This window comes from Lipotes vexillifer, unplaced genomic scaffold (assembly GCF_000442215.2).
Source record: "Lipotes vexillifer unplaced genomic scaffold, Lipotes_vexillifer_v1.1 scaffold905, whole genome shotgun sequence".
Taxonomy (NCBI): domain Eukaryota; kingdom Metazoa; phylum Chordata; class Mammalia; order Artiodactyla; family Lipotidae; genus Lipotes; species Lipotes vexillifer.
In genome coordinates, this window is record NW_006796034.1 from 1,949,923 (window position 1) to 1,977,871 (window position 27,949).

The window sequence follows — 27,949 nt, forward strand, 5'->3', positions numbered from 1 at the left end:
CAGTGCCATATTGTCTTGATTACTGTAGCTTTGTAGTATAGTCTGAAGTCAGGGAGTCTGATTCCTCCAGCTCCGTTTTTTTCCCACAAGACTGCTTTGGCTATTTGGGGTCTTTTGTGTCTCCATACAAATTTGAAGATTTTTTGTTCTAGTTCCGTAAAAAATGCAATTGGTAATTTGATAGGGATTGCATTGAATCTGTAGATTGCTTTAGGTAGTAGAGTCATTTTCACAATGTTGATTCTTCCAATCCAAGAACATGGTATATCTCTCCATCTGTTTGTATCATCTTTAATTTCTTTCATCAGTGTCTTATAGTTTTCTGCATACAGGTCTTTTGTCTCCCTAGGTAGGTTTATTCCTAGGTATTTTATTCTTTTTGTTGCAATGGTAAATGAGAGTGTTTCCTTAATTTCTCTTTCAGATTTCTCATCATTGCTGTAATAGGAGTGCAAGAGATTTCTGTGCTTTAATTTTGTATCCTGCAGCTTTACCAAATTCATTGATTAGCTCTAGTAGTTTTCTGGTGGCATTTTTAGGATTCTCTATGTATAGTATCATGTCATCTGCAAAAATGACAGTTTTACTTCTTCTTTTCCAATTTGGATTCCTTTTATTTCTTTTTCTTCTCTGATTGCTGTGGCTGGGACTTCCAAAGTTATGTTGAATAATAGTGGTAAGAGTGGACATCCTTGTCTTGTTCCTGATCTTAGAGGAAATGCTTTCAGGTTTTCACCATTGAAAATGATGTTTGCTGTGGGTTTGTTGTATATGGCCTTTATTATGTTGAGGTAGATTCCCTCTGTGCCCACTTTCTGGAGAGTTTTTATCATAAATGGGAGTTGAATTTTGTCGAAAGCTTTTTCTGCATCTATTGAGATGATCATGTGGTTTTTATTCTTCAATTTGTTAATATAGTGTATCACATTGATTGATTTGCGTATATTGAAGAATCCTTGCATCCCTGGGATAAATCCCACTTGATCATGGTGTGTGATCCTTTTAATGTGTTTTTGGATTCTGTTTGCTAGTATTTTGTTGAGGATTTTTGCATCTATATTCATCAGTGATATTGGTCTGTAATTTTCTTTTTTCGTAGTATCTTTGTCTGGTTTTGGTATCAGGGTGATGGTGGCTTCATAGAATGAGTTTGGGAGTGTTCCTTCCTCTGCAGTTTTTTGCAAGAGTTTGAAAAGGATGGGTGTTAGCTCTTCTCTAAATGTTTGATAGAATTCACCTGTGAAGCCATCTGGTCCTGGACTTTTGTTTGTTGGAAGATTTTTAATCACACGTTTCAATTTCATTACTTGTGATTTGTCTGTTCATATTTTCTATTTCTTCCTTGTTCAGTCTTGGAAGGTTATACCTTTCTAAGAATTTGTCCATTTCTTCCAGGTTGTCCATTTTATTGGCATAGAGTTGCTTGTAGTAGTCTCTTAGGATGCTTTGTATTTCTGCGGTGTCTGTTGTAACTTCCCCTTTTTCATTTCTAACTTTATTGATTTGAGTCCTCTCCTGCTTTTTCTTGATGAGTCTGGCTAATGGTTTATCAATTTTGTTTATCTTCTCAAAGAACCAGCTTCTAGTTTTATTGATCTTTGCTATTGTTTTCTTTGTTTCTATTTCATTTATTTCTGCTCTGATCTTTATGATTTCTTTCCTTCTGCTAACTTTGGGTTTTGTTTGTTCTTCTTTCTCTAGTTCCTTTAGGTGTAAGGTTAGATTGTTTATTTGAGATTTTTCTTGTTTCTTGAGGTAGGCTTGTATAGCTATAAACTTCCCTCTTAGGACTGCTTTTGCTGCATCCCATAGGTTTTGGATCATCGTGTTTTCATTGTCATTTGTCTCTAGGTATTTTTTGATTTCCTCTTTGATTTCCTCAGTGATCTCTTGGTTATTTAGTAATGTATTGTTTAGCCTCCATGTGTTTGTGTTTTTTACGGTTTTTTTCCCTGTAATTCATTTCTGATCTCATAGCGTCATGGTCAGAAAAGATGCTTGATATGATTTCAATTTTCTTAAATTTACTGTGGCTTGATTTGTGACCCAAGATGTGATCTGTCCTGGAGACCGTTCTGTGTGCACTTGAGAAGAAAGTGTAATCTGCTGTTTTTGGATGGATTGTCCTATAAATATCAATTAAATCTCTGGTCTATTGTGCCATTTAAAACTTGTTTCCGTATTGATTTTCATTTTGGATGATCTGTCCATTGCTGTAAGTGAGGTGTTAAAGTCCCCCACTATTATTGTGTTACTGTCGATTTCCTATTTTACAGCTGTTAGCAGTTGCCTTATGTATTGAGGTGCTCCTATGTTGGGTTCATATATATTTATAATTATTATGTCTTCTTCTTGGATCGATCCCTTGATCATTATGTAGTGTCCTTCCTTGTCTCTTGTAATATTGTTTATTTTAAAGTCTATTTTATCTGATATGAGTATTGCTACTCCAGCTTTCCTTTGATTTCCATTTGCATGGAATATCTTTTTCCAGCCCCTCACTTTCAGTCTGTATGTGTCCCTAGGTCTGAAGTTGGTCTTTTGTAGACAGCATATATATGGGTCTTGTTTTTGTATCCATTCAGCAAGCCTGTGTCTTTTTGTTGGAACATTTAATCCATTCATGTTTAAGGTAATTATCGATATGTATGTTCCTATGACCATTTTCTTAATTGTTTTGGGTTCGTTTTTCTAAGTCCTTTTCTTCTCTTGTGTTTCCCACTTAGAGAAGTTCCTTTAGCATTTATTGTAGAGCTGGGCTGGTGGTGCTGAATTCTCTTAGCTTTTGCTTGTCTGTAAAGCTTTTGATTTCTCCATCGAATCTGAATGAGGTCCTTGCTGGATCGAGTAATCTTGGTTGTAGATTCTTCCCTTTCATCACTTTAAGTATGTCATGCCACTCCCTTCTGGCTTGTAGAGTTTCTGCTGAGAAATCAGCTGTTAACCTTATGGGAGTTCCCTTTTATGTTATTTGTTATTTTTCCTTTGCTGCTTTCAATAATTTTTCTTTGTCTTTAATTTTTGCCAATTTGATTACTATGTGTCTTGGCATGTTTCTCCTTGGGTTTAATCCTTTATGGGACTCGCTGTGCTTCCTGGACTTGGGTGGCTATTTCCTTTCCCATGTTAGGGAAGTTTTCGACTATAATCTCTTCAAATATATTCTCGAGTCCTTCCTCTCTCTCTTCTCCTTCTGGACCCCTGTAATGTGAATGTTTTTGCATTTAATGTTGTCCCAGAGGTCTCCTAGGCTGTCTTCATTTCTTTTCATTCTTTTTTCTTTATTCTCTTCCGCAGCAGTGAATTCCACCATTGTGTCTTCCAGGTCACTTATCCGTTCTTCTGCCTCAGTTATTCTGCTATTGATTCCTTCTAGTGCAGTTTTCATTTCAGTTATTTTTTTGTTCATCTCTGCTTGTTTGTTCTTTAATTCTTCTAGGTCTTTGTTAAACATTTCTTGCATCTTCTCGATCTTTGCCTCCATTCTTTTTCCGAGGTCCTGGTTCATCTTCACTGTCATCATTCTGAATTCTTTTTCTGGAATGTTGCCTATCTCCATTTCATTTAGTTGTTTTTCTGGGGTTTTATATCGTTCTTTCATCTGGTACATAGCCCTCTGCCTTTTCATCTTGTCTATCTTTCCGTGAATGTGGTTTTTGTTCCACAGGCTGCATGATTGTAGTTCTTCTTGCTTCTGTTGTCTGCCCTCTGGTGGATGAGGCTATCTAAGAGACTTGTTTTTTTTACTGTTTAAAAAAGTGATTTTATTGTAACATAAAGCATACATGCCAAAGAGAGATAATGTATCACATATGTGTACAGCTTAAAGAATAATAGCAACCGGCCGGGAGGAGCTGACAGGCGGCCCCGGGGAGGGCAAGGCATTGCCCTGAGTGCAGTGGCAGGGTGCATGGCTCAAGTGAGCTGGAAGGGCTTGGAGCGAAGAGCCCAGACCAACTGCTATAGTTTAGCCTGTGATGCTTATGATTAGAGTCAACAATTTGAAATGGCCAGCTCACCTGATGCAGTTGTCTCTTCTCCACCAGCTTTCTTAAGGTCTGGCTCAGTTTATGAACCTCTTAAAAGCGTTAATCTTCCAAGACCTGATAATGAAACTGTGGGATAAATTGGGTCACTGGTACAGAATTGTCAGGTCAACACTGCTGCTGTATCGAAGTCCAACCACAGGTCTCTTTTCCACAAAAACATGTGGTGATGATCAGGAGGCCAAGATCCATGACAGTCTATACTGCACTGCTGTGCCCTGGGCTTGGTTCTTGTATACAGTCGCATTGATGATGACAAGGGAAGGACCCATGAGCTGGAGCACTCGGCTATAAAATGTACGAGAGGAATTGATTGCTGCTATGTGCGTCAGGCCAATAAAGTCCAGCAGTTTAAGCAGGATCCATGCCCGACAACATCTTCACTCTGTTTTCAATGTACGTACAGGGATGAGATTCTCTCCTATGAGGATTATGGTCATCTTCAGATAAATGCAGCATCACTCTGTCTCCTTTACCTTGTGGAAATGATTTCCTCAGGACTCCAGATTATCTATAACACTGATGAGGTCTCTTTTATTCAGAACCTTGTATTTTGTGTGGAAAGAGTTTACTGTGTGCCTGACTTTGGTGTCTGGGAAAGAGGAAGCAAGTATAATAATGGCAGCACAGAGCTGCATTCGAGCTCTGTTGGCTTAGCAAAAGCAGCTGTAGAAGCAATTAATGGATTCAACCTCTTTGGCAACCAGGCCTGTTCTTGGTCGGTTATATTTGTGGATCTCGATGCCCACAATCGCAACTGGCAAACTTTGTGCTCACTGTTACCCAGAGAATCAAGATCTCATAACACAGATGTTGCCCTGCTCCCCTGCATCAGTTATCCTACATTTGCCTTGGATGATGAGGTTCTGTTTAGCCAGACACTCGATAAAGTGGTTAGAAAATTAAAAGGAAAATATGGATTTAAGCATTCCTTGAGAGATGGGTATAGAACATCATTGGAAGATCCTAATAGACGCTACTGCAGACCAGCTGAAATTAAGCTGTTTGATGGCATTGAATGTGAATTTCCCATATTTTTCCTTTACATGATGATTGATGGTGTTTTTAGAGGCCGTCCCAAGCAAGTAAAAAAATATCAGGATCTTCTGACCCCAGTACTTCATCAGACCACAGAAGGTTGTCCTGTCACACCAAAGTACCACTGTGTTCCAGCTGATATTGTAGAATGTGAAAAAAGAAACCCTGGTAGTCAGAAGCGATTTCCTAGCAACTGTGGCCATGATGGAAAACTATTACTTTGGGGACAAGCCCTTTATGTCATCACAAAACTCCTGGCTGATGAATTAATTAGTCCTAAAGACATTGATCCTGTTCAGCGTTATGTCCCACTACAGAATCAATGTAATGTGAGCATGAGGTTTTCCAATCAGGGCCCACTGGAAAATGATTTGGTTGTTTATGTAGCGCTTATAGCAGAAAGCCAATGCCTTCAAGTTTTCCTCAACACATGTGGTATTCAGACTCAAACTCCTCAACGGGTAGAACCCGTTCAGACCTGGGCCCAGCAGGAGCTTGTGAAAGCTTATTTCCATCTGGAGGTCAGTGAAAAATTAGGACTCTGCGGAAGGCCAGATAGGCCCGTTGGCTGCCTCCATACATCAAAGATTTATCGCATTCTAGGAAAGACTGTGGTTTGTTACCCTATCATCTTTGACCTAAGTGATTTCTAAATGTCTCAAGATGTTTTACTGCTGATAGATGACATAAAGAATGCACTACAGTTTATTAAGCAATACTGGAAAATGCATGGGCATCCACTTTTCCTTGTTCTCATCCAGGAAGACAGTATAAGAGGTAGCCGATTCAATCCCGTATTAGATATGCTGGCAGCTTTTAAGAAAGGAGTGGTTGGAGCAATTAAAGTTCACGTTGATCGTCTACAGACGGTAGTATCTGGAGCTGTGGTAGAACAACTTCTTACGAATCAGTGACACAGAAGAGCTTCCAGAATTTAAGAGTTTTGAGGAACTAGAAGTTCCCAAACATTCAAAAGTCAAATGACAAAGCAGCACCTCCAATGCTCCTGAACAAGAACAGCAGCCAGATGTTACCATTACTGAATGCAAAAACAAACCCACCCATGAAATTCTTCAAAAACTGAATGACTATAGTTGTCTGGCTAGCCAAGCCATCCTGCTGGGTATACTGCTCAAAAGAGAAGGACCCAACTTTATCACAAAGGAAGGTACTGTTTCTGGTCACATTGAGAGACTCTATAGAAGAGCTGGCAGCAAAAAATGTCGGTCGGTGGTGCGCCATACAGCAAGCCTTTTAAGTAAACCAGTGGACTGCCTGGCCCCATCCATTACTAATGCTTTAGTGCAGGGCCAACAGGTAACTGTGGGTGCCTTTGGACATGAAGAAGAGGTTATCTCTAATCCTTTGTCTCCAAGAGGGATTAAGAACATCATCTATTACAAGTGTAATACCCATGATGAGAGGGAGGTGGTCATTCAGCAAGAACTGGTCATTCATATTGGCTGGATCATCTCCAATAACCCAGAGTTATTCCGTGGCATGCTGAAAATACTAATTGGCATTGTGTGAGGCAGTGCAGTAAGGCACTTGACCAGGCTCTAGCATCCAGCGGAACTGAGTGCAAGTCCTGACCGTCACTCATCATCTCAGTGGCCTGACGCCAATGGCTGAACCTCGCTCCTGCTTTCATACCAGCCTCGTTGTTTTGTGTGAGATGAAACAAGATAATATGTTTAAAAGACCTGCCACAACTGAGTAAAGTATAAATGCTTCTTTTCATTTTTTTAAACATATTTTTGATTGTACTGAATACAGGTATCACGTTAATATGTCCTAATTGTAAAAAAGTCAACAAAAAACAATAATTGAGCATATAGAGTAACCTAATATGTGGCCAATTTGGGGGATGTTCAAGTGTTTGAAAAGAATATGTAGGCTGTCAGGTGCAAATACATGTGAATGTGTGTGAGTGTGAATAAGTGTTTAGCTTGCTAATTGTATAATTAGATTAACAGTATCTTTACTATTTCTGTCCTACTTGACCTTCGATTGCTGATAAATTGTAAAATGTTCTCCTGATTATGAATTTGTCAATTTCTCCTTGCATTTTTATCCATTTTGCTTTATATAGTTTAAAGCTTTGTTTTTGTCCATGTTACCATGTTTTAACAATATATCTTTCCTTGTGTCATTTATTTTATAATTGAATTATTTTTAAAAAATTATTTTTAATTTCAAACATATACAAAAGTATAGAAAATAGTATAATAAAGCCCACACTATTACTCAGCTTCAACAATAATAAAAAAAAGAATAATAGAAAAACAAGCACTGTACAACTTAAAGATACAGAAGCCCTTTAATCTCCTCATTTGTGTTGCTACCTAGTCCACTCTCATACTTCTATCCTGAATTTTTTGTTACTCGCCCTTGCTTTTAAAAACTTTTTCATTAATATAAGCATCCCTAAATTATTGTTTAGTTTTACCAGTTTTCATCTCCATATCTAGTAGAGTAACTTTTAAGCATCAGTTTTAAATGTCCTTTTTTATGTTTAATCATGGTATTTACATGATATATCTCCATTCTTTTACTGTCAACCTTTCTGTATCCTTATATTTAAGATGTCCTTATTTAGGCAACATATAATTAAATTTTTATTTTTTCATCTAGTTGGACAAACTTTGTCTTTCAGTCGAAGTATTTAGTCCGTGTACATTTAATATAATTACTGATATATTTGGAATTATATTTACTGGATATAACAACAGCCTTAACCTAATAAAGCCTAATGTAAATTATAGTTTTACCACTTCCCAGACAATGCTAGGATTTAAGAACACATTAAATCCATTTATCCCTTTCTGCTGTTTGATTTACTGCTGTCATACATTTATTTTAATTTTATATGTATGTAAACTTCACCACATGTTATTATTGTCATTTATATATTTAACTCCTGTTGCTCTTCATTCTTTCCTGCATTTCTGTCTTTCCATCTGGGATCATTTTCCTCTTGTCTAAACTCCTTCAGCATTTCTTTTAATAGGGATCTGCTGACAACAAACTTTTTTTGATGCCTTTATGTTTGAAGGATATTTTCATTGTGTATAGACTTCTAAGTCATCAATAATTTCTTCCAGCACTTCAAGATATCATTCTGTTTTCTTCTGGCTTCTATGGTTTCTGTTGAGAACTTAGTTATCATTGTTGTAGTTTCTTTGAAGGTACTATGCTTTTTTGTCTGGCTGTTCTTATGGCTTATTCTTTGTCATTTGGCAGTTTTACTATGATGAGACTAGTAATATCTGTATTGTTCATCCGTTTTGGAAATTTCTCAGACATTACCTATTCGAACAATGCTTTTGCCTCCATTTCTCCTCTAATCTATTTCTGTACTTCTGGAGCTCCAGTTACACTTACAACTTTGCCATCTCCCATGTGTCTCTTTCACTTTTTTCTATATTTCCTTTTTTTTTTTTTTTTTGGTCCTTTAGTCTGAACATTCTCTGCCAACAGAGAATACTAGTATTTAGTATCTTACAGTACTAATCCTGTTCTTATTTGTGTTTAATCTGCTAGTAAGCTCATCTGTTGAGTTCTTAGTTTTAATTTCTGTAATTTTCAGTTTTAGAATTTCCACTTGATTCTCTTCTTATGGATTCTATTTCTCTAGTAAGGGTATCTTTTCATCTATTTTTTAAAAACATATTAATCCATGTTTCTGGATCATCTATGGCCTATTTTTACTTTCTTTTTTTTTTGATCTGATTTCTTGGTATATCTGGTAACTTTTTTTATTGAATGCCAGATATTTTGCATGAAAAATTGTAGAGGCTCTGGATGATGCTACTTTTCTCTAGAGGAAAATGCATTTTATAAAATGGTAGGAAGCTAGAATAGGAACAGAACAACTCAGTCCAATCAGTATATGACTGAAAAGTCTGGGTTTCAGAATTTTTAAGGTTCTAGAGTCAGCTGCCTGGGTTCAACTTGCAGGCTGGATAATCTTGGGCAAGTTTTATAGTATTTCTGTTCATCAGTTTTCTCATTGATAGCACAGGGAAAATAATAGTACTTTCCTCACAGCATAGTTAAGAAGATTAAATGAGTTAATATATAAAAAGTACTTAAACTAGTACCCAATAGATAGAAAGTGTCCATTAAGTGTTTGCTAGTGTAGGTATTAATTTTTGCGTAAGGCCAAAATCATCTCCTTCTGTTACTGCATTTAACAAATATTAATTGGAGTGGCTACTGGTAGAACTCAATATGTGGAGAAAGATTAGACCTTGTTAGAGGATAGGATCAGGAAATAGGGTAGAATTAAAAGCTCTTGCTATGTTGAAAACAGAGTCAAATAGGTAATGTAAGCATCTCAGTGTTGGTCTATGGTTAGCTCAGATCATTTCCTACATGTAATTCAGTCAGTTCCCATAGTGCCAGGTTTCAAGGTGCAAGTCTATTTCAAGAACTGGTCAGTTCTTTACTTGCTGTCTCTGGAGTGGACTTCAGGGGTGGTTAGAGTCAGCAAAGCTCAGGAAGAGGGAGTGAATAGCCTCTAATATTCTCCCCATTCTACCTCTCAGGCTTTGACTTCATTTCCTTTTGGAGTGGTGCATTCTATTTGTGTGTGTGTGTGTGTGTGTGTGTGTGTTACGCGGGCCTCTCACGGTTGTGGCCTCTCCCGTTGCGGAGTACAGGCTCCGGACGCTCAGGCTCAGCAGCCATGGCTCACGGGCCCAGCCGCTCCGTGCATGTGGGATCCTCCCGGACCGGGGCACGAACCCGTGTCCCTTGCATCGGCAGGTGGACTCTCAACCACTGCGCCACCAGGGAAGCCCAGGAGTGGTGCATTCTTGATCTAGGAACTAGGAAAAATGTTCTATCAAACCACAGATTAGACACAGTTTCATCAGAGAAGTTCCTAACTGATGTTTCGTCCTCGCTCTTACAAGAAACGTCCTAGTAGGATCATTCCAGTTTGATCGGATTCAAAGTACATGATTATGCCACGGACACTGTACCTGAAGCAATCTGTGTTGTTGTTTTTTTTTTTTTCAATCTGTGTTTTGACTGGCGATAAATTGATAATCACCTAGCCGGCTAAGCCAGTCCAGAGAGGCAGTTAATATGGTGAAACTTCAATAAAGTCGGCTGTCAATGCGATAGATGTTACAGGTGAACTCCTTGATCTCTCACTGCAATCCTTTGAATCTCTGTTATCCATCACCCTGTAATACATGTGTTTAGCAGGGAAATAGGCTTCTCAAATCTCACCATCCAAGTAAGCCTCCACAATAACATTTCTAAGTCTGACACGCAAGTCTCAACAACACTGTCAGAATACTAGTTAGCTCTCAAATTTAGTGAGGTGACGTAAATTTACAGAAGGGTGGCAAGAAACTGAAGAGTGTTCCTCTTTGTGTTCTTGGACAATAAAAAAGTTTTAGAAGCATAGCCTCCCCAGTCCCCTTACCAGTTGGACTTTTGAGTAGCAGGTTTTGGTACAAAGTTTCTGAGATTTTCCTTTTGCTAAGTCTTAAGTGGTACAAAGTGGAGTAAATTAGGTTACAGAAGGTACAGCTTTATTTCATGAATAGAAGCAAAACTTTGACGAAGTAAATGATACTGAAAGATATTTTTTATTTAGGAAAAAGGATTTCATTTTTTTTAGTTATCCTGCATTTGGTTTCATTGTCAACATGAGTTATCACCTAAGTAATTCTTCCTGGAGAACTTGTAACACACAAAGGCCAAAACTCAAGACTAAAAACCAGTCATGGCTCTCCTTAGCATTTCTAGGGTGTTACTTTTTATGAAGAAGACACTCTTCCTGTGGCATATTTTGAATTTATATGAACATTCTAATGAATGATCTTATTGTGTGTGGTTCAATTTCCTGAGGAAAGAATTTTCTTCTGTTTAATCTCAGGAAATAGGATCAGCTCTGCCAAAGTTATTATAGAGCCCAAGGAAACATTTCCTATATTTAAATTAAGCAACTTTAAAATTGCTTAAAGGGGTCTTACTAATTAGAATTCCAGTGGGGAAAGCTTGGGAAGGTTTCAGAGTGCTGTATCTGAATCCACTTCTCTTCTACTCCTGATGGGAATTTTGAAGGGATTTTGCATAGTTTCCCTAGGTGGTCAATTACAGACCTACTTTTCCCAATAATTTCTTTTTTTTTTTTTTTGCGGTATGTGGGCTTCTCACTGTTGTGGCCTCTCCTGTTGTGGCGCTCAGGCTCCGGACGCCTAGGCTCAGCGGCCATGGCTCACGGGCCCAGCCGCTCCGCGGCATGTGGGATCTTCCCGGACCGGGGCACGAACCCGCGTCCCCTGAATCGTCAGGCGGACTCTCAACCACTGCGCCACCAGGGAAGCCCCAGAGTTTCTGATTTTAAAATGGTCTGCAAATGGAAGGAGTAGAGAAAGAAAATGAGATCGATTTGGGTTAGGTGGTGAAGTATAAAGGGGCAGTTGAAGGAAGACTGATTCCCTGTTCCCTTATTTTAAGGAGTTTAATAAAGTGGAGAATAGATTCCCCAACAGGAAAGACAGAGCAATGGTTTCCTTTCTGCCTCCAGGATCTTAACGTAATGTTTCTGGAAAGGCCTGTGTGCATCTCATCTCTGGCAGCCCTTGAGCGGGAGGGCATTCCCCAGCTGGTTCCTGTTCCCCACATGGACTCACACACTTGACAAAGGGGCCGCCCACTGCTCTATTCTAGGAGGCCTGGGACAAATTTTTTAAGATGGGATGATCTTTGAGAAAGGGAACGGTAGGCTGCCGTAACCCCTCAGCTTACATTTGTCTCTATTTAATTTATTCCTCTAGGTTAAACAAAGATTTGCTTTTCCTGATTTTATGAATTACCCTATTGGTCCCGAGTTAGTATGACAGGGAGGAAGGGTTATTGAGTTTCTTGGCTTGAATTCTCACTTTTTGAAAGCAATCTATCCTGTAATTATTTCATATATCAGTGAGTTTTTTGCATCATTATTTCCAGTGAGCACTGGAATGTGTATGGAAAAATTAGTGTACATCTGAAAACTAATTCTTTAAAAATTATGACTAGCACCTTACTGTACTTTAGGAGCTTCATGGATTTTAAAAAGTGGATTTTTAAAAATTAGATTCAAAATGTAAATTAGCTATAACCTCCAGTAAATTAGGAAACTCATGCCTCTGATAATACTGTTTACTTGGGACTAAAATAAACCCTAGTATTCCTATCTACATCTTGGGTCATAAGACATCCAGTCATAGTCGAATACCAATTGGGGACACCATTAGAACTCTACTAAAGAATCAAAAGCTATAACTGGGGATCCAATAAAAATGCACAGGTGATCTCAGTAAAAGAAGTCTTGGCATGGGGAAGATGGTCAACAAATATGTACTGACAGAATAAAACTGAAGAAACTGATAACTGCGTACTGGGGATAAGGTTTGTGATGCTAACTCTGTAAAGCACAGCAAAAAGTAGACAAATACTTGTGTAGGAAACCACAGTGTAGAGAACATGTATACTTGAACTAAGTGTCATAGATTAGCTCAGCCTCTGCTACAGACGTGTGTCGGTAGACAAGTTATTTCACCTCCGTGGGTTTCATTTTTCTCTCTGTAAAAGGAAGAGGTTGTCTGGTTTTCAACCTGTGGTTTTCTTTTTTAAATTACGTCTTCTGAAGAATTCTAATATACACAGTAGGTAAAAGCAGACCCTCTTGGGTTGAATCAGGGAAGGCAGCCTGGAGCCCTGCCTGCTCTGTCCCCCATCCCACCAAGACCCCCACCACACACAGTTTGAAAGCGATTGGGCTTAACGACCTGTCCTCTCCAGCTGGGACATTGTGGGCGGTGTTAATAATCAGTGTTAACAAATAGCGTCTGGAGGCCGGTGGAGGGTATTTGAGGACATATTTTGAGAAGTACCTCTTTAGCGTGTCGTCTTCGACCCTCAAACTTATCCTGGCCCCGGTGTCTGTAACTCACTTGGTGGCCTCAGTCTACGTTGTCTCCTACACCTGAACCCTGGGAGTGATGCAAGCCTCCCCCTCACTGCCCCTATCCAGTGTCACTAATTGCTCTCTGTTGGTGCCTCTGACTATTTCTGACCCTTTCCTCTTCAACCCCATTTCCACCACCAGGATTCAGGTCCTTATGCTCTTTCTCTTGGACAATCACAGCAAATCCCTGACCAGTCTCATTCTTCCCGCAGCTATGTCAGTCCTTAAGTAAGTCTTTTCATTGTTCCCCGTGGCCTATAGGAGACCATTCCAATCTCCTTAGGAGGGCAGACAAGGCTCTCCATGGCTGTCCTTACCCTCCTCTCCAGCCTCTACTCTGTCATTCACCACCTTGTACTTTATGCTCTGGCAATATTAAGCTTCCCGTAGTTCTTTGAATACACCTCGGAGTTTTACACTTTCACCCTTGGGTCAGTGCTTCTCCTCCAACATTGCCCTCTAACCCTCCTTTCTGTAGCTAATTTCTAATATTTCTGTAAGATTTCACGCAAGGGTCACTCCTAAAGAAAGCCAGCTAAGTGCCCCACTGTGTCTTTTAGGACTCTGCATGCTGCTACCACAATATGTTAAAATTATCTAGGTAGATCTCTCTCCGTCACTAGATTGTAACTCATTGGAGACCAAGTATTATTTCTTCTTATACCTCTTATTCCCCAATGTCAAATACAGTGCTTGGAGTCCATTAGGTAGTCATTAAGTGACTTACATGGGATGATCTATGGTCTTAACACATTAGCTCACTCATTCAGTTTCACCTGAGATCAGCCGAGAGATCCAAGTGACCTCAGGGACAAGTGACAGGCTGCTGTGAAGTACAAAACTTTCAATATTTAAAAACCACTTTTTCATATCAATTCATATTTATCTATTCCAGTATTTATCATAGAGCTATTTTAAGCTTTAATAATACCATTTGCTTTTCCTTTTAATAAACTGCATCATTTAAGAAAAGTCAAAATACACAAGTGACAGATGTTGGCTAAATTTACTCAAGTAAACTTTTGGGTCTTTTGAGTTAATTTCCAGTTGTTCCTTTGTCCTAACATGAGCCTCATGGAGGGTGAACGCTCACCAGGTCCCCCAGCCCTGGCACACTTGAGAATCTCAGCCAGGAATGCAGACTTCGTCAGGATATCGTTCTCCCTCTGCTTGCCTAGCACCAGGGCCACCTGGAGCCGTTACGGCATCGTTGTGTGAATTAGGAAAAAGCAACCTCTCTGCAGTGATGCAGCCCCAAAGGCACAGGGCTTTAGCAACAGAGCCATGCCTTTGCACTAAGAAAAGGTGACTGTGTTCTAGGCAGAGGGCCCCACAGGAAGGGGAGCCGGATTTGAGCCCCTCTATCAGGTACCTTTGTGAAGCAAAGACCCTGCCTATGCAAGGAGCCACCTGGCTCCCCTTGGCCCCCAAGTGATAATCTGTGGCTGCCAACTAAGCAGGAAAAGGAATATCATGGTCTCTCTGAAGGGCATTTTCTGGGCTTTCTTGTTAAGTCCAGCTTGCATTTTGATGGGGCCAGACAGTGGCTTTATGAGCTCCTACCAAGAGAACTCCTTCCTTTGCATACAATTGTCACTTTGTATAGCTCATTTCGCTAAGTGACAAGGCTGAATCTGTCACAACAGGAGCCAAACAAAATGGTGATCGCAGGCTTGCGTGTGTGGAGCCTCTTCGTTTCACGCACGCACTCTGTGGTAAGCATTATTCACGAGCAGTTAATTATTGGTCTTCTTGCATAAAATGAATGTGACATTTGAGACAGATGTTTATTGTTTGTGACATATATATATATTTCAAAACTCCAGCTACTGAAATTGGCCTAAATTACCATCATAAAACACAGCATTTGTACATTCAGGGTCTTTTCTGATCTCTGACCCATGGGAACAGCATGCAGATGTGGTACTATACACATGGATATACTTTTCTTTTTATTGACAGAATGGATGGAGTTTCTTTAACAACTGTGCTCAGGCTGAAACAACTGCTGAGCTCCACCAGGGGCTGCTGTTGAACTTCTAAAAAATCCCATATTTTGGAGGAGAAGGGGGGTGGTAGTGGATGGGGAGGGAGGGATGGGAATGGGGGAAGAGGAATAGGAAAAAAAAAAAAAAAAGTCTTGGAAGAAAACCTGACATTTCTGTCTGAGGTGGAGCATGCTTTGCTGATGCCACACATGGAATGTTTCGGAAGTGTCAGTAATAAATACTTCTCTCAGAAATCTTCATATTCTAAATCTCTGCATATCATACCCCAAGGAGAGTCATACAAAGACATAGCTGTCAGGGTCTAATTTTGGATCTGAAAACTATGGCGGTTGTCAGGCATCTTTTCCCATGAGTGATATTTATCTTCTCTCACAAACAAACTGAGTGCAGCGTTTTTAATTAATTTCCAGTGTGTCCCGTGATAATTTCCCCCCTACTATATTAATATGATGATTTAAACCTTCATTCAGAGGCAGACTTTCAGTTGAAAATCACTAAAGGTTTAGTGTTATCAATAAGCTACATGTACATTGGTTTGTAGGGAATCAATAAAGTTGCCCTTTCCTTCATTTTTATTTTTAGAGGCATCAGTGGGATTTTATGTCTTTTAAGTATATTAAGGAAATCACGAGTGAGCTGATTTTGTAATTTTTCTTCTTTTGATTGGAGGCAGTACTTAGACTGTTTCTCTTATTGCGTGTGGAAGACTTTAAGAAAACTTCTCAATTTGATGATGAGGAGTGAATTTTCTTCTTTAAAGTATTCCCGTCAGAGAAACTTAATTTCTTTTTTATATAAAGGAACCAGAAATAGACCATTGAAAGGGGCATATCCCTGAAATATACAAATCAGATGGGGAGAGCAAGTGAAAAAATCTCTTCTTTCCTTGTCCAATATCCCTCTTAATAGAAAATGTGGAATAAAAAGCATGCCATCGTAAAAATTCTAAGGATAGGAGTAAGGTGAAGTTATGATGCATGTTTCTTAAATAGCATATTTTTTAAACAAATGGAAATGAAAGTTATGTCTTCCATAATAAGAAGTCATGTTGGGAAGAATTTTATTTATTTTTGGCGTTGCTTATATCTTTATTTAATATTATTATTCTCTTAGATTAAAGGTTGCCTCAAATTTCATAACAATTTTTTTTCTCAATTCACCTTTAAGATATTTGATTACTGGGGTGATAGGGCAGTTCTTGAAGAAATATTTATCTTTTTCTGGAAAGGACATTCAAACACCATTGGAAAATCATGGCAATAAAAGGTAAATTCCTAGAGTATTATATAAGGCTTTTAATTATTGGCAATCAAAATATTAAATCCTTGGAAATGCATGAAACTCCTTATAGGACTTATATTTGTGACTTTTTTTTTAAATGTATTTGGATGTGTTTCTTGCCTTCTCTCTCCAAATCCTAGCATCCACCATATAAATGCTTTTCCTAGATCCATTAGGAACATTTAATAACCAAATATCTATCTAGTGAGAAAGGAATTTTTAAGGTTCAATTGTTCTGTTAATAATCTGTATTTTTTTCCTGCCTTGCAAGTTGCCTTTAAGCACCACAAAAATCAACCTTTAAACACAGATTGATTCTGACAGCTTTTATTTTACTTGATTTCCAAGAATTGTTATAGAAATGCTTCTTAATTGAAATAGTTCTCCTTTTTGGCTTTTATTTTATTGTCCTTTACTTCTTGACATCTTGTACATTAAATCAGAGGCTGTTTTAAAGACATGAAATGACAGCTTTTTCAGAGCCCGATTCTGGATCCTGATAGATCTGCACTTCTCAAAGCAGACAGGCTGCTCTCGACAGCCTCTGAGAAGATTCCTGCATGATGGGCACGTCACCTGGAAACACAACCATAAACTGCAGGTTAATCACTAAGGACCAACTTGTGTCAATTCCCCATTGCCCTGCTCCCCGTCTAAGAGGAATAAAGCCAAGAACTATTTTTTCTTTGCTATTTAATTTAACAGAATCCGGGCTCAACTTTAGTTTGAAATTATATTTTCATCCAGGATGGAAAGGCTACTCACGTAATTTAGTAGTGTGTTGTAAAGAAAAATCAAAGCGTCCTCATGGAATATTTTCCCATTGTATCTCCTGTGATGAGAGAACACATAAAGTGAATGAGATGTGACACAGGCATGCACGGAGAACACATTTGTTACACTGAAATTCTGAGGAAAATGCTATTTGTGTTACTGTTGATATTTTGGAGTTAGAAAAGGGTTATTTGGGAAAAGATATATATTCATATCAGTCAGTAGGAATAAAATGAGACAGGATGCAAAAATATGATAGTGCAGGGAAGAGCCGTGCAACAGACCAGACCAGTCCTCTTTCGGGGTGGAAAGCAAACATTTGATAATGAGAACGCTAACAAGATGAGTATTCTAGATTTGTTTTTTAGTTCTACCTAGCTTTGTAACTTGACAATGTTAAGAGTCAGAAATTGGAGCCAATTACCATAATATGTGGTGGTTTGGTGGGAGCATGTTCTACCTCAGACAGTTAAAAGGTTTTATTGCTATTAGGAGCATGTTAATGCTCTTGATAATGTCTCTCCTTGCATTGTAATGTCTCTTGTTGAAGTATGGAATTCTTTTATCTTCTTATTACATTATGCAAAAACCTGAATTGAAAAGATATTTGTAGGAACATTTAAAGTAGTGCATCAATCAGCTTCAAAGAAGAGAAAATGTTCTCGGAATAGCTTATAAAAGGATAACTGTCAATTTTATTTTGGATGAACAAAGGCGGCAACGTAAAAAGCACTTTATTGTAAAAGCATACTGTGCAATTCAATAAATATGCAATATAAATATAAGAGAGAAGAAAGTTCATAGCTATTAGATGACTTAAATGTAATTTAAGTAATACTTTTAAAATGCAACTAGCAGTGAAGTACTCTTTTTCTACTGGTTCCGAGTTCTAGCCTCTGAGGCCGCATTAAGTGATAACTTAACTCTCTGATAACGTAAGAATTGGAATGGATTAGTCATGGTCCTGTTTTTAATATATCTTGGGAAGATACAGAAAAGAGCGTGTGTGGAAAGCGTTAGAAAAAATTTTAACAACCACTTAATGGTGCAAGCTTTTCAAAATGATTTGTTCTTATCTGCATGGTGTTCAGTTGTTTCTCATTCTGTCTTTGCTGCTATAAGACAATTTTGCATTTGAACGTAATGCTATCGTGACTTGAAATAGCATTTCCAAGTGTTTTATGTTTGTTAGGAAAATCCTTTAGCAGACTAATTTCTGGACTTTCTAAATTAGGGGTGCTTTGTTACCTTTTACATAAGGGTGCTTACATCTTTTCTTATAATTAGAAATATTTTTCTTATTTTAGATAGATGGATTTTTAACTGTAAACGCTAAACATATAACCTTGTTTTCAAACGTGTTTCTCAGGTAATAAACTTTAGCCTGTTAAATGCTGCAGAGATGACTCTTTTTGATAAGGTTTAAGAATCTTCAAAATGAACTATTCAAAGGAAATAGATCCAGCATATAGAAAACATTACATAAGCTTTCAGAGTAGAAAAGAATCATCTACAGAGGGCTTCTACAGAGGGCTTCCCTGGTAGCGCAGTGGTTGCGAGTCCGCCTGCTGATGCAGGGGACACGTGTTCGTGCCCCGGTCCTGGAGGATGCCACATGCCGCGGAGCGGCTGGGCCTGTGAGCCGTGGCCGCTGAGCCTGTGCGTCTGGAGCCTGTGCTCCGAAAAAATTCCAGTCAGTAAGTATGTCTTTTGTTTTGTAACCTGACAAAGGTATGCTAATTCCTTGTTAAATATAGCAATATAAAATTTCTCCCAGACTCAGGCCTTTTCGAGATTCAGAAAACTTCATTTGAAGTCAAGTAACCAGGTGAATTCACTCCCCACACCATTGTAGCTTGTAAAATTATATTAATGCTTGTTATATTTCTAAGAAATAATCTTCATTTATTTTAAAACTGCAAATATGGCACCTTATAATAAGAAATCAGTTCATAACTTTATTTGTAACATCATTTTACTAGTGACTTATTTCTCATTGCTGTTGTACGTGACGCCTAATTAATTCAAATAATTTTCTCCTCCTTTCAGTGGGTTTCATCCAGACTCTGTAGAAAACTGTGCTCAGTCTGCTGCTACTTTCTGATATGCCCCGTTTTCTCATGCCTCCATTCTCTTGGCCTGTTTGGGAACACTCTCATTTTGAAAGTACAAGGAAAATTATCTCATAAAATTATCTCATAAAAAATTATCTCATAAAAGGAGAATTATCTCATAAAGAAATTTAATAACAACAGAACTTCGGAGATTTCGAAAATGTAGAATTCTTAAGTTACTGAACTATGGGAAAAGCTGTAATTTATAACCAGCAAGTTAGTATGTTGTACACATCTGTGTACTGTTTCAGAAAATAAAGGTTGTTACCATAGCAACTCCCCATAATATGGAACATACGTTATTTGTGAGATGCCAGGCTTCGTGTTGCAAAAAAAAAATCTCCCTCCTCATGGCTGCTCTCTGATGTTTCAGGGGTTTCTACCTTTTCTTTACCATTACAAGGGATTCTCTTCTTTCATGTCCTGTTATTTTAAATATTTTTGTTATTTTCAGTTTCCCATACTTTTAGAGTTTGTCAGCTAAATTGATAAGTTTGCAGAGTTCTGCTGTGATTTGGTGACCACCGCTGAGATATTTTGTCATCTAGTTTTATTTTAATTTTAAAGAAATTCTGGTTAATTATTTAGATATAGCAACAAGAACATATTAAAGACACATGTAGCTACTGTGAATACAACAGGTAATGTAACATTTTGTTTGAGTTGGCCCATTTAGGGTTTTATAATTTTGTATTGTGAAATCATTATGGTATTTAATCTCTTTTAAAAAAATTAAAATGTCACAAAACATGTACCTATTTATGGATGTCATATTTCATTTGAAAATTTGCATGTCATATTTAATTTCATTTGAAATAATTGTTTAGACAGTATTGATCATTTTATGATGAGAAAATTGAACTCCTTTATGAAGGGGAGGTTTCCGGTCTTGTTAAGTTGTAGTGTCGAAGAATAAGAGAATTGCAAAAAATTCTGAAATCTCAATTATAGGTAGAATAGTGAATCAATAAAAGAAACAAGGCAATAATAAAAAATAGGATACCCTTCAATATGGCTGGACAAGGGATCAGAATGTCCAACTAGTTAGAAATAAATGTCTAAAAACAACTTAACACTTTCAAACAATCCAGAGATTTTTTTATATGTAGAAGCATCTGACATGATTGAATTTCTTGTGCGTGGTGACTTTTTAGTCTAGATTTAATATATAATCGCGATCACTGACATATTTTATCAGGTTAGAGGTTTCTTGGGGAGCAGCATCTGAGTTTCCCTTTGCAACAGACAGGATGCAGGGTACTAGCTCTCCTTAGATACAGCTACCTCTGTATCTTCAGAATAATGTGTCATAAAAATGTTCCATATCAATCCTAAAAACAAAACACTTCTGGTGAAAAATAGCAGAATGAATAATGCCTTTCCTTTCTTCAAAAAAACCTTAATAGTTAAATCAATACAAATTTATTAAACATCTACCATGTGCCAGGCACAGTTTTGGGGATGTAAAGATGAATAAATACTTCCCTGTCTCCAGGGAATGCGCCAATCTGGTCAGAGAGAGAAGGGCACCACTGACCCAGTGCAGAATGTGTTGTGACCTAGTTCTCTGTGGGCCTCACCTGTCAACAACAACCAGCAGCAGCAACAATAACAGCCAACATTTATTGAACACATTTTTTGACAGGTACCTCGGGTGCATTTTGTAATTTAATCCACACAATAGTGCTCTGAGGGTTTTACTCACAAGGAACTGAGGCTTAAAGAATTTGAGTAGTAACTTGCCTAAGGTTATACAGTTGAGTTGGGATCCTTGAACATGTTATACCTGAGATAATACATCTTGACTACTTGTCCCCATCTGCACCACTGCCATCCTCAGCCACGGCACCTTCCTCTCTCCCTGGGCTCTACGGCATCTGTCTAGTTGGTTTCCCTGCTGCCACGTCAACCCTATGGTCCATCTCCACACAGCTCCCAGAGTGGAGAATATAAATCAGATCGTATGTCTCCCTTGCTTGGACAATGGCTTTCCATTACATGTCGAATATAACCCAAGTTCTTTGCCATGGTTTTTGGTGTCCTACGGTTTGCTGCCCCTCAGCACCCCTTAACTTTAGTTCCCACTGCTCTCTCTCAAGCTCATTGGCTAGGCTGCAGACCGGCAATCAGCACACTTTTTCTGGAAAGGGCCAGATAGTAAATATTATAGGTTTTTCAGGCCATACAGTTTGTGTTGTAACTACTCAACTCTGCTATTACAGCACAAACGCAGCTGCAGATAATAGATGAACAAATGTTCCGATAAAACTTTATTTATATAAATAGGCAGCAAGCTGGATTTGGCCCACAGACCAGAGTTCGCTGACCCCCGTTTGGGACTTACTCTGCTACTTTTTCTTCCTCCAATATGCCAAGTCTCCAAACCTTAGGCTCCCACTCTCTGTCTCCATATCTCCCCTGAACTGCCATCAGCCCTCACTCTGAACGAGAGGTTTTACTTGACTGTCATATTTAAGGAGCTCCCTCTACCCCACCTGTACTCCAGATCATGTTTCACTGCCTTCACAGCTCTCAAACAGGAAAGGTCTCATTAACTTGATTTCTTACTTGTTTATTGTCTACATTCCCTCTATAAGGTAGGCTGTGTGTGAGGAGGAATTTTTTTGGCCTTGCTCACTGTGGTACTTCCACCAACGAGAGCAGAGCCTGAGGCACAAATAGATGCTCAGTAAATATCTTCAGTTGAATGGAGCAAAAGCCTGTCTGAAACCAAAGCTTGTGCTTTTCATGTTGTCTCGGTATTCCCCTTCTGAAAAAAAGTGGTCATGCCAATGACAATTTGACTCATCACATTGGACTCCTAGAGGGTCTCTGCACCCTGGCAAAGCACCCCTCTGCCCCCATATTCCTGGTCAACCTCAGGGAATGTGTTCCACAGACATCAGCTCGAGGCGTCCACTGAATATGACTCCTCTTATGCTGTCATCACTGCCTTTGCTGACACTGTTACCGTGTCCACTGGATGTCCTCACTTCAACCAGGCTCCTCTGTCACATCTCCTGCATTGCTCTGCACCCTCTAGACACCTTGGATGTCTTGCAACACCACTTCTGGGTACCACAGAGACCACACGGCGACAGCCATTGCTCATGCGTGGCCCTGCTGCCGTCTCTGCAGAGGATGGACCTCTCTGAGTGCTGCTGCCTCAGTCAAGCACCCAAGCCTTCTGCTGGGGCTACAGTTGCTTCTAGTCCCTCTAGATGCCACCACACTGCCTCTGGTCCATGGTGGAGTTGGGAAGAACACCCTCTTTTTGTTTTCTCTCAACTCAGAGGTTCTGAATTTGTGCTGCATGTGCCCCAAGGCCTTATAGCATTTTCATTTTTTACTTAACTGCCATCTCTCTTCCTAAGTATAATAGCTGACGCTTGTTATATGATGCTTTATTGTGTGACAGGTACTGCTGGGGAGCTTTATATACACTTACTTGTATAATCCCTATGATAGACACATGAGGTAGGAACTCTGTTATTATCATCTCCACTGAGGCTGGAGACGTTAACTAACTCATTCAAGGCAACTAGTAAGTGACAGAACTGCGATTTGAATCCAGGCACTGAACTTTAGAATTCATGCTCTTAATCATCAGTCTATAAACATCTGGACATGTGTCCATGGGGTTAGACTGGGGACAAATGCAAGAGACCAATACCACGTGGTACTCCAAATCTCCCTTCCCCTGTCATCGTGGGGCTTGTTACCCAGTCAGCTACCCCCTCAGTGCCCTGTGTGCAGAGATTCCTGGATGCACACCATTGGTTTTCTACATCTGTGCATATATGTCTGACCTCAGACTCAGGGGAGAACTGCTTTCCCCACATCCTTCCCCAAGTAAGATGCTAGAGTAGATGCTCGAACGGTGTCTGTAACACGAAGGAGTCATGAATTCATCAGGGAAGGAGGTGAAATTTGAACTGGATTCTGAAAGATGAATATGATTTTGCCATTCAGAGATTTTGGGAAAAAGGACATACCTAAACCAACGGGCCAGTACAGACTGGCCTGTAAGACGGAACAGGCTAAGTTGTGGTGAGAGGTAAGGCTGGGAAAGGAGAATGGGTTGGATCTTGAAGGGCCTTGATGCGTGTTAAGGAATTTGGATGTTTTTTGTAGGCAAGGGTAGGGGTGAAAGTGTAGAGGAAACTAGCAGCAGCTTAAACATGTGAGTGCTAGACAGCAAAGAGCATTCTAATATTCCTGTCAAGTGGAGATTTTCAAGCTGTGGTTCAAAGTCTACTTGATGTCTGCTTAGCCTCTGGGTATTTTGCTGACTAACTTCTTATAATATTGATGGGGACAGGACTCAGTCTTCATGGTTCTAATATGAACTAAATACTTACAATGCCCTATATTAAAATGTTTCCTTTTCCTCATTCCCTTTTTTTTTTTGTTTGTTTTTTGTTTTTTGCGGTGCGCGGGCCTCTCACTGCTGTGGCCTCTCCCGTTGTGGAGCACAGGCTCCGGACGCTCAGGCTCAGCGGCCATGGCTCACGGGCTCAGCTGCTCCGCGGCATGTGGGATCTTCCCGGACCGGGGCACGAACCCGTGTCTCCTGCATTGGCAGGTGGACTCTCAACCACTGCGCCACCAGGGAAGCCCCTTCATTCCCTTTTTTGAAATTGGAGTGTAGTTGATTTACAATATTAGTTTCAGATATATAGCATAGTGATCCAGTATTTTTACAGATACTCTATTGAAAGTTATTACAAGATAATGGCTATAATTCCCTCTGCTATACAATATATCTTTGTTGCATATCAATTTTATACATAGTAGTTTGTATCTCTTAATTCCATACACCTAATTTGCCCCTCCCCCTTCAGTAACGAGTAGCTTGTTTTATACATCTGTGAGCCTGTTTCTGTGTTGTATATACATTCATTTGTATTATTTTTTTAGATTTCACATATAAGTGATATCATACAGTATTCGTTTTTCTCAGTCTGACATTTTACAATAAGCATAATATTCTCTAGGTCCATCCACATTGCTACAAATGGCAGAATTTCATTCCTTCTTACAGCTGAGTAACATTCCATTTATATATATATATTTATATATATTTATATATATATATATTTATATATATATATATTACACTTGGGTTGCTTCCATATCTTGGCTATTGTAAATAGTGCTGCTATGAACATTGGGGTGCATGTATCTTTTCGAATTAGTGGGGTTTTTTGGGGATATATCCCTAGAAGTGGAATTGCTAGGTCATATGGAGTTCTATTTTTAGTTTTTTGGGGAGCCTCCATACTGTTTTTCATAGTGGTTGCACCAATTTACATTCCCACCAACAGTATGGGTCCATTTTCTCCACAGCCTCTTCAACACTTGTTATTTGCAGACTTTTGGATGATAGCCACTCTGACAGGTGTGAGGAGGTATTTCATTGTTTTGGTTTGCATTTCTTTAGTAATTAACGATGTTGAGCATCTTTTCATGTGCTTCTTAGCCATCTGTATGTCTTCCTTGGAAAAACATCTGTTCAGGTCTTCTGCCCATTTTTTGATTGGGTTGTTCGGGTTTTTTTGATATTGGGTTGTATGAGCTGTTTATATATATGACCTTGTAGGTCATAGTGTTCTCTCTCATTCTGTAGGTTGCCTTTTTGTTTCGGTGATGGTTTCTTTTGCTGTGCAAAAGCTTTAAAGTTTAATTGAGTTCCATTTGTTTATTTTTATTTCTTTTGCCTTTGGAGACAGATCCAAAAAATATTGCTGCGATTTATGTCAAAGAGTGTTCTGCTTATGTTCTCTTCTACTTTTATGGTTTCAGGTGTTACATTTAGGTCTTTAATCCACTCTGAGTTTATTTTGGTGTATGGTGTGAGGGAATGTTCTAATCTCATTGTTGTATATGTAGCTGTCCAGTTTCCTCACTCCTGATAAAGTTTTCTCTCTCTATGCCTGCTCCCACCCCTTGCCTCAGCAGAAGTAGAGGTGATTCCTAAATATTTTGTTCTACTGGAGTGGCCCCAAGAAGTTCTGGAACTACTGCTCTAGAGGACCCCAACCATGTGGACGAAGTTACACCTAATTGTCTTGAATGCTTCATCCAGGTCAACCTGTCTTCTGGGGACCTATGTGGAGTCTCCCAGCCACCTTCCAGCTGTTATGGAAGGTTATGACAGCACTAACCCTCAGTCTAAGGAGCTGCCAGCCAAGCATGCTCATGTCTAATGACTTTGGAGACTCTCCAGTTTTCATGCACACCTAATTAAGCAGTTATTTACATTTCATTTTACTTAACTCTCATGACTCCTTTCTAATTGGCAGACTAATGAAGTTCCTCTGTGACATCACAGTGCTCCGACTGATGATGTATGTCTTCCCTTTGGGACTCAAACGCCTGTTTGAAATTAATGAGTCTCTTTTACCCAAACTACTTTTGAATTTTGTCAGCTCTGTCTGTAAGAAGTGTTTAGACTTACCTGGCTCTTGTCAGGACAGAGATCTTAGTTATTTGACAAATTTACATAAAACTGTAGAGGGAGAGTAACCCAATCAATCTGATCTTTGTGACTCCCTCCCCACCCCAAGGAGTAGGAGGTAGGAGGAGTAGGGAGTACTTTCCAAGGTCACAGAAGAGCAGGATATAACTTAATGAGTCTTTTGAAGAATTAAAAAGAAACTGTTAGTCTGAAGAAGCCTTCACAATCTTTAGACCCTTTTCCATTTTCTCAGGTCAATGCAGGCACATGAATTTTTTTATTCCCATGGCTTTCCAAATTTTAAGAACAGTGGAATCCTTTTTATGTTTCTTTTTAGGTGAAATCTTCAATGATTCCCATATATAAAACAGGTAACAGCAGAGCTGCTGTAGGTGAAGGGGGTGAAGGAGCCTGGAGAACTTTCCACATAATGTTCCTTCCCTTCCCCCTCAGCTCCTCACCCTGCACCCTAGCCCTGCAGGGCTCTGAGGAATTTAGTGTGAAAACCCCTGCTCTATCCCACTTATTCATTCTGACATTTGCTCTAGGAGGTATAGTTTACATGAAAAAGGGTATAAAGAAACATTTTTAAAGCAGGATCTATTTTCTCTTAATAGTGAATTACACTAGACTTCCCTTGGTTACTGTTCAAGATGGCATGACTTCTTCAGGATACTACAAAGAGCAACAAAACACAATGGTTCTTCCACCCCATTGGTTATTCTTAAGTTACATGTATTACTCTTCCTACCAAGAGGGGAGAATTGGTCCCTTTGCTTCAGCTCTGATTATCGCTCTACTTTCAATCTTGGTGGTGGGAGTGGGCACTGCATCATACAAACTATCTCTCTTAGAACCACATACAAGAGAAAACCAACCTAGGGCTATTTTTTTAAGTCTGATTCTAGCCTTTTTGGGGAACTGGAAATATGAAACTTTGAAATCACACATATTTAAAACTCAAGAGAAAACAAAAAGGTGTATATAAAGACATTCAATAATGAAAAAACAGATTTCCGTGCTGTTATAGTTAGTTCACTTGGTGAAAGAAAGAAGAGGAAGAAAGAAGGGCAGGGAAGGTGCGGGGGGAAGGGAGGGGAGAGCAAGAGATGCGGAGCAGCCAGAGCTGGGGAGGGAAGGTGGGCTCCGAGGCTCCAGTATTTGCCTCCACCTCTGGGAGCTCCGTTCAGGGTCTCTTTCTGGGGCAGCCCTTACCTGCTGGTGAGCATCACTGCGTTCCTGCCCTGCTGTGGCCTGAGCCTCGAGGAGCAACCCGCACCATGTCCGCAGCTCGGCATAGGCTCTTCTTTATCCCGTCAGGTCTTGGCTTGTGGTGAGGTCCCTTCGGGAAAATTCCCACATTTTCCTGAGGGTGCCTGTTCCGAATTTACTCTCTGCATTCAAGGAAAGCCACTGTGCTGGGGTGTTTTTCCTCTTTTTGAGAAATGTCTTCCATAAATCAAGGAGAAGAATAAAAATTAAAAATAATTCGCTCTTCCTTGGGGTTTTAATTTCCTTCCAAAATTTTTTTGGGGAAATTCTTTTTTTTCTTAAAATATTAAGAACTCAGTCCCTGATGGAAAGGTGATTTTTTTCCCCCCAGATTTTTATCCATATGATGACAGGGGTCAGAAAGACAAACATTTGAGTATGCTTTCAATCAGCCAGGCATCTCAGCTATGAGTTCTATGTACCATCACTTAATCACTATAATAACCCTGTTGCATACTCTGAGGCTCAAAGACTTTGCTTATGTAACAAGTGGAGAGTCATACCTAGATCTGTCTCACTTCAAAGTTACAGGTCAGGTTACTTGTACCGACTTCAGAAATTACTAACCTTAAAGGTTGGATGATTAAAAAGCATTTTCCAGTGTTATTTCCTAATACTGGTTCCTACTACATACCTTGGACACCTAGAATAAGTCATGAACCCCTGCTTCAGTACTTTTGAACCAGTTGTTCTCACTGCTTGCAATTCCCATCCTCCACAGAGTTGCTCATTAAGACCCTAAAAGCCCATTACAAATCCACCTGTTTACTTATGTAAGCCATGATGTGATTGGCCTTTTATCTTAAAGGTCTTTCCAGTTCAAAGGTTTAGTGGTTCTGTAACTGAAAACATGAGCCAAGGAGTGTTATTCTCTACTGCAAATGGTTAACAACTGTAGTCGCAAAGAGTAGAAAAACTTGTTTCTTAAGATTTTTACTTCAATACCTAAAATACGTTTAAACACCAGTATAAGGAATGAGACA

General features: G+C 39.2%; 1 pseudogene; it reads left to right on the top strand.

Moving 5' to 3' along the window:
• The first annotated feature begins 4,006 nt into the window (after positions 1–4,006).
• Positions 4,007–6,614, top strand: LOC103070693 (phosphorylase b kinase regulatory subunit beta pseudogene; annotated as a pseudogene).
• The last annotated feature ends 21,335 nt before the right edge of the window (positions 6,615–27,949 follow it).